The sequence below is a fragment of the Triticum urartu genome, chromosome 1 (genome assembly GCF_003073215.2).
Source record: "Triticum urartu cultivar G1812 chromosome 1, Tu2.1, whole genome shotgun sequence".
NCBI lineage: Eukaryota > Viridiplantae > Streptophyta > Magnoliopsida > Poales > Poaceae > Triticum > Triticum urartu.
The window spans coordinates 238443919-238450606 of NC_053022.1; positions in this window are offsets into that span (position 1 = coordinate 238443919).

The window sequence follows — 6688 nt, forward strand, 5'->3', positions numbered from 1 at the left end:
CCGTTGCTACTGTTACAATCACTACAAATACCAAAAACAATACTTTTGCTATCATTACCTTTTGCTACCGTTACCACTACTATCATATTACTTTGCTACTAAATACTTTGTTGCAGATACTAAGTTTCTAGGTGTGGTTGAATTGACAACTCAGCTGCTAATACTTGAGAATATTCTTTGGCTCCCCTTGTGTTGAATCAACAAATTTGGGTTGAATACTCTACCCTCGAGAACTGTTGCGATCCCCTATACTTGTGGGTTATCAGATGGCAACGGGGAAGATGATCTGAGATGGCGAAAGAAAGTCTGCAGGGGGAATCTCTGCTGCAGTGAACACTTCTATCAATGGTGCACCTCAGGTGGGGTGGATGACGGCACGGCAGGAGCAGGACATAACACACAGAGTTTTCTTTGATGCCTATCTGAAAATGAAGTAAGTCTGTAAGGCCTCCTTAGAATTGGAGGATTCTATAAACGCAGGGACAAGAAAAACATAGGAATAGGATAGGAATGCACGTGCAAAACAGAGCATTTGGAAACATAGGATTTCTGTCAACCTGGGTGTTTAGTTCACATGAATTGGAAGAACACAAGAATGGAGAAACATGGTCAAATTAAAGTCAAGCCACATGAAAAAATGAAAAAAATAAGAATCTTATTATGCTAGTAATGCAATTAGTCCCGTTCTTCATGCAAATTATTTTGAAAAGGACGTCCAATTGGATATTAAAATTTCTACATTTTTTCTTTGAAAGAGACACCAAAGGAAAAAATCCTCCAGTTTTGCTTTGCTGCACTCCTTCTAACCAAATGCACGAATAGTAGTACCATAGTAGTTCCATAGCAAAGGATCCTTGAGGGATCGACATGAATGCAGAGTAACAAAGTGATGCGACTAGTGTACAACCTCTTTGGCGTAGCCTTGTCGACCTCAGCATCATTGGGTTGGACGTGGAGGATGGTGATGCTGGTGTGACTATCGGGGGCGGGGAAGAAGATCTGCGGCCTGTGGAAACGGCATCAAGGGTACTGCTCCGCTGTGATGGACAGTTCCGTCGTTGGAGCAGCTCCGATAAGGTGTACGGCGGCGAGGCCAAAGCATGACAGGACAGAAAACGTTAATCTGAAGTGGGACTCTAGTATCATCTGCAATAGATGATGTAAAATACATCACCAAAAAGTGCTAGATGTAAAACGCATTTGCAGCACCACGGCTGCTCCGACGGATGCTGTAAATACTGTTCACTCCGAATTTAACTGAAGAAACTAAACTTTATAGTCGAAACTGAATTTTACTGTCGAAACTTGTTGAACTAGTAGGAGAGCATTGCAATAGATGTTTAGGGTGTTCGAGCACTAGTAGCAGAGAAGCAGTGATCTAAATTAGCAGACGCTCGAGCAGGGAATGCACTAGCAGAGAGCAAGTTGTACAACAGCACTGCGAGCCAGTGCTAAAGCAGCAACTCCTGTAGTTGCCGAAGGTCGTGCAGCAGCGTGAGCGAGAGCAAGAGCAGAGCAGCAGCACGAATGAGAGCAAGAGCGAAGCAGCAGCGTGACCGACAGCAATAGCAGAGCAGAGCATGAGCATGAACGAAAGCAAGAGCAATGCAGCAGCGCGACCAACAGCAAGAACAGAACCGCAATGCGAGCGAGAGCAGGAGCAGCTTCAGCTAGTGTCGGTGTGGAAGTCGCCACCGAGGAAGCGACGACATGGGGGAGATACGTCGTGGGTGAAGTGGCCGGCGACGGCGCCGTCGATGGAGACCTGTGGCACCCCGTCTCAGAGAAACCGGAACGCCCCGTATTCCAACCCAGAGATCAAGGAGAAGTCTTCTGGAATACGACAATGCTTAGCATAGAGCAAATCAGCTCTTTATTATAATCTATATTGGGTACAAGGGGTTCCGATATAACAAGGAATTACATCGGCACGATGACACTACGCCTACCATTGTTGCTCTATGCCAGCAGCAGAACAACACGATGCAGCAGAATAACTTCTAGCAGCGGAACAACGACGACGGTGGTGAACTCCACTCCGCAAGGACTCTGGCTGGAATGCTTATGTCACAGCCCTAGAATTTGATTGCAATTAGTTTCATAAGCATCCATGGATCATGTCTATATTGTTTGAAATTCGAAATGGGGATGATCAAACCCTAGCACCACATGAAATTCAAATAGGTTCAAATAAAATCTTTTTCAATGAACCCAAAATGCTCTAAGAAAAGTTCATGATTTCTGGTTAAGGTGCAAACCTCTGCTAAAAATGATGAATATATTTTTAGATCATTTTTGGATTCTTGAATTAACACAAAAGTATTTGAGTTGGAGCCATTTAAATGCTATATATATTTTTTAAATGGTCCAATTATTCTGAAGTTATTTGTGGAGCTCTCGAATAGTTTATCTAACATCCACAATAATTTTCAGAATTTATTAAAATGATTTAGTGCCTAAACTAAATCAAAACAAACAGAACAAAATAAAAAAAAACAGAAAAGAGGGGAAACCTTACCTGGAGCTTACCTACAGCCCAGCGGCCCAGCTGTGCTGCCCAGCCCACCTGGCCCGTGCCAGTCATCAACTACCTCTGCTAGTAGGCAGAGGAGGGAGACAGCGCACGCGCGCCCGCGGCGCCACGCACCTCCCTGCTCGCATGTGTGATCGAGGCCACCACAATGCCTCGGGCCTTCTCTCGGCGCCGCCTCGACCCCCTCGTTCATTCCTCTCTCTCCCCCGAACGCCTCCCCCTCCTCTGTTCTCCTCACCGAACACGCCCGCCGCTGCCGATGAGCATCACCGCGGCCATCGCCTCTCCCTCGTCCCCTGGAGCCGCCCACGAGCTCCGCCGAGTCCCTCTCCTCCTCCTCACTGAGCCGCATGATGCCGGAAGCCCCTGGATGCCGCCTGGACCGTCGTTCCCCTCGTCGGCCACCGAAGATCGTCGCCGTCGATTAGCTGCCTCCGATGCTTCCCCGAGCTCGCTGACCCTCCCGTTCGACTCACTGTGAGCTCCTACTCCCAAACCCCCTCTCTCCTCTGTCGATTTCCTCTTCTAGCCCCACTGAACACCACGGCCGAAGCTCGCCGCCATCGTGCCTCATCGCCGTCGTGGCTAGAGCCGTTGTAGCTCGAAGCCGAGCACACCATCGCGCTCAACGCGTCTCCAGGAGCCCATAGCCAGCACCAGCTTCTCCCCACATGCCCCCTAGCTCCAACCCGATTACGCCGTAGCTCCGGCCGCCGCTCGGCTCGTCGCCGGCGTTGATTTCGGTGACCCCGTGACCTGCTGCTGCCTCCGCTAGATGCGCGGGAGCAAGGGCTATCGCCTGGTGCCCTCGGCATGTCCAACCGACGCCCATAGCGCGCTTCCGGCGAGCCACCGCCGCACTGTGAGGTCGTCGGAGTTCAACTCCGGTGGCTGGTGATGTGGCACATCATTAGCCGCTGATGACCCCGCTAATTAACCCCCTCACTCACTGACATGTGGGCCCCAGCCTGCTAACTAACCTAGCTTAGCACTTAACTAATCTGAGTTAGTTAATTAACTAACTGTGTGACTGACCAACGGGCCCCACACGTCAGGTTTGACCTGGAACAGCCCCGGTTGACCTGCTGACGTCATGCTGCTGCCATGCTGACGCAATAAAGCTTTTCTGGTGTTCTTTTATTTCAGGAAATTCCAGAAAATGTTTAAAACTTCAAAAAAATCATAGGAAATAACCTATAACTCAGATTGAAATAAGTTATATATGAAAAATGATCAGAAAAAATCCAAAGAATCTGTTTATGGCACTTTCATGCATGTTTGAACAAGTTAACCTCACTGAATAGGACAATTCATGATTATGGAATAAATGGTAATTAGTTTTGGAGTTGGAATTTGCTATAGGTTTGAATTCCACTTCAATGAATATGACTAACTATTACACTAGGTCAATTCAGTACTTTAATATGACATATCATTCATATGAATGTGCATTGCATTGATTGTGGTTCCCTTTTGTGTTTGCCGGTGGTTGTTCCCTCTTAGTAGACGATGTTTCTGATGACGTGATCGATGACACCGATGAAGAGTTATATTATCTTCAGAAGTGCCAGGCAAGCAAAACCCCCTTGTTCATTCCGATACAATCCCACTCTCTCGCTCCTGCTCTCTTTTACTGCATTAGGACAACAGCGATTCAACTGTTACATGTTGCGGTAGTTGAACCCCTTTCCTCTGCATGACCTGTCATTGCCACAGTAAATAGATGAAACCCACTAGCATGAGTAGGAGTTGTTTGAGCCCTGATGTGCCTACTCATTCATGCTTGTTTGTCATGCTTGCTACTGCTTAGAGTTGAGTCAAGTGTGATTCATCGGGGATGAATTGGAATGGTGATGAACATGTCCTACTGTGTGTGAGCTAAGTATGTGAACACGATTCGGTAAAGGTAGAGGTGAGAGGCCATGTAGGAGTACATGGTGGGTTGTCTCATTGTAGCCGTCCTCAGAAACTGAGTTCTGTGTCGGTGATCCATGAACAGTTACTACCACACATTGGGCTCCGGGCGCTCCAAGCTCTCTCGACTTATTAATCAACTCGATCTCTGTCCAGGAGTTGCAACTAGTTTCTGGTGTTTGTAGGTAGTGTTAGTAGTCTACCAAGTGGCACCCGGTATAGGTGGGCTTGGGACAGACTAGGCACAGTGGCCTGGTGTACCAAGTGGCACCCGGATGGTGGGCTTGGGAACCCTGTACACATCGTTTGGGGCCGTAAGCGACACCCCGGCCGGATCTCCTTGCGGATGGAACCCGAATAGGTGATAAACCTGGACTAGAGACTTGTGTGGTTAGTCAGGTCGTGGCCGACTCCCTCACCAGGCTTCCGCTTGAAGGTTGCCGAGATACACGATGTGTACATGGTGGTAAGTGGCGAGAGCGTGTGTGAAGAAGTACACCCCTGCAAGGTTGTCATTATCTATTTGAATAGCCGGATTCCTCGAATATGGAAACTTGGACCCCTTGCATAGTTCATAGAAAAGTGAAAGTGGATACTCTAAAATGCGCAAGATAAGTGTGAGTGCTATGGATGGCGTTCTCGCAGGGTGACGGGAGTGGATCCATAGTGGTGTATTGGTATGGTGAATATGTGGACTCGTGTGCGCCACCTCAAAGAGTTACTAGCAGCCGTAGTTCAGGATAGCCACCGAGTCAAAGCTGGCTTGGTGTAGTTAAACTCCACCACCCCCTTTGTTGATACTGATGCATATGTAGCTAGTTCTGATGTAAGTCTTGCTGGGTACATTTGTACTCACGTTTGCCTATTTTATGTTTTGCAGAGAGACGTCAGTCTTGCTAGTAGTTCCGCTTGGACTTTGACGTTTAGCTTGTTACCGCAGCTACAATCTTGTGCCCTCGGCAGGATCTGGTAGATAGTCAGGCTTCTAAGCCTTTTTCATTTGTAGATGTCTGTACTCAGACATGTTAAGCTTCCGCTTGTGCTCTGACTTGTATGCTCTGTATGTTGGGTCATGAGACCCATGTTTGTAATATCTCGCTCCTCGGAGCCTAATGGATAAATACTTTGAGTCATAGAGTCTTGTTGTGATGCCATGTTGTATTTGCACATATCGAGCATATTGTGTATATGATTGAAATGCTTGGTATGTGTGGGATCCGACAATCTAGTTGTTTATCCTTGGCAGCCTCTCTTATGGGGAAATGTAGTCTAGTGCTTCCGTGAGCCCTAGTAGTCCGCTACAGCCCGGTTCACCGGAGTCCTGCTAGCCCAGCACGACTGCTCAGGACGCTTGACTGGCCGGCATGTGTTTCACTTTGTTCCTGTGTCTGTCCCTTCGGGGAAATGTCACGTGGTGACTCCAGAGTCCTGCCTAGCCTGCTACAGCCCGGGTTCCCGGAGTCCTGTTAGCCCAGTGCTATAGCCCGGATTCACACGCTGCTGACCGACATGCTCGAGGTTGATTCATGTATGCCTGTTCCCATGGGTTAGTGCCGCTTTGGGTTCACAACTAGCCATGTCGGCCCGGGTTCTCTGTCATATGGATGCTAGTGACACTATCATATACGTGAGCCAAAAGGCGCAAACGGTCCCCGGCCAGGTAAGGTGGCACCCGTGGGAATACCGTGCGTGAGGCCGCAAAGTGATATGATGTGTTACATGCTAGATCGATGTGGCTTAGGATCGGGGTCCTGACAGCTTTGGTATCAGAGCCTGACTGCCTGTAGGATTACCAAGCCAAACTGGTCGAAGTCGTGTCTAGAAATGCTTTAGTTATATAAGGGAATTGATTGTGGAAGGGAACGTAAGGCTCTTTTTACTCCTTATACCTCATGCCCTCTGATCTGAGTCATCCTATTCCTTTCTACGGGGATTAAGAACTAGGCCTTCTCATCTATCTATCAGGATGACGAGTTACTATGCTAGAGACTTATAGGATTGATGGATTTAAGCCCCAGTTCAGTTTCTACCACCCCCGTGTGTTCATAGTTGGTCTCAAAACCTTGATTTTGTGCTTCTGAGTGGTTATGCCACCATTTCGCAGGATTCCTCAAATCTTTTTGAGCATTTACAATCGTTATGCTGTCCGAGTCATCCCAGGTTTCTAAACAGTCTGATGCATTTGCAAATCTCTTCATCCCATTTCCGATGTCCTTTTGGGCCAGATTAAGCACACTAATC